Here is an 823-nt window from a genome sequence, read left to right on the forward strand (position 1 = left end):
TTGGTCAGGTTTGACCACACTATATAAATTTAGAAATATTTAAGTATATATACAAACATTATTAGAGAAAATTTCTCAACATCTCTCTGTTTAAGAAGTAATGTATAAATCATCTTTAATAAAAAAAAATAATGATTTGAGCAGAATAACTAACCCTTTTTTGGTCTAGAATACAATGGTTTCTATCAAAAATTCTAAGGAGCAGAAAATCCTTGGGGGGGAGATTTATTATAATTTTTAATTTTTAGCTTTGCATAAATACAAAGAGTAATATATCCCAGAATGATTTTCCTCTCCAAATCATTGATTTAAAAAGCAAAAGAATGTTTAAGAACTGAAATCAATTAAAGAAAATGACAAAATAAAAACATTATGTACCATATACTACAAGGGACAGGATATACTAATACATTTCCCTATTAAATACAATAATTTACTAGTGACTTAAAGATATTCCCCAAAAAATAAATTGGAAAAAAAAGAAAAGATATACAATATAATTTCATGTCATAACAACCACAAGTGAAGTTTAAGCATTACAGACAAAAAGAGATCAAATTGTATTTGTACATACTGTATGTCACATATATAATGTAAAATTTGCATTTTCTTACATCAAACTTCCAAGTATGATCCTAACATATATATATATATATATATATATATATATATATATATATATACCCCATACACACATTCCGTATTATTATCAAAATGTTGTATAATTTATTATCATGTGATTTAAAAAAAATAACATTACCATGTTAGAGACCTAAACATGGAACTAACTTTTGCAACTGCTAATTCATGAATGTTTTTAAGC

Source organism: Lytechinus pictus, chromosome 5, assembly GCF_037042905.1.
Source record: "Lytechinus pictus isolate F3 Inbred chromosome 5, Lp3.0, whole genome shotgun sequence".
NCBI lineage: Eukaryota > Metazoa > Echinodermata > Echinoidea > Temnopleuroida > Toxopneustidae > Lytechinus > Lytechinus pictus.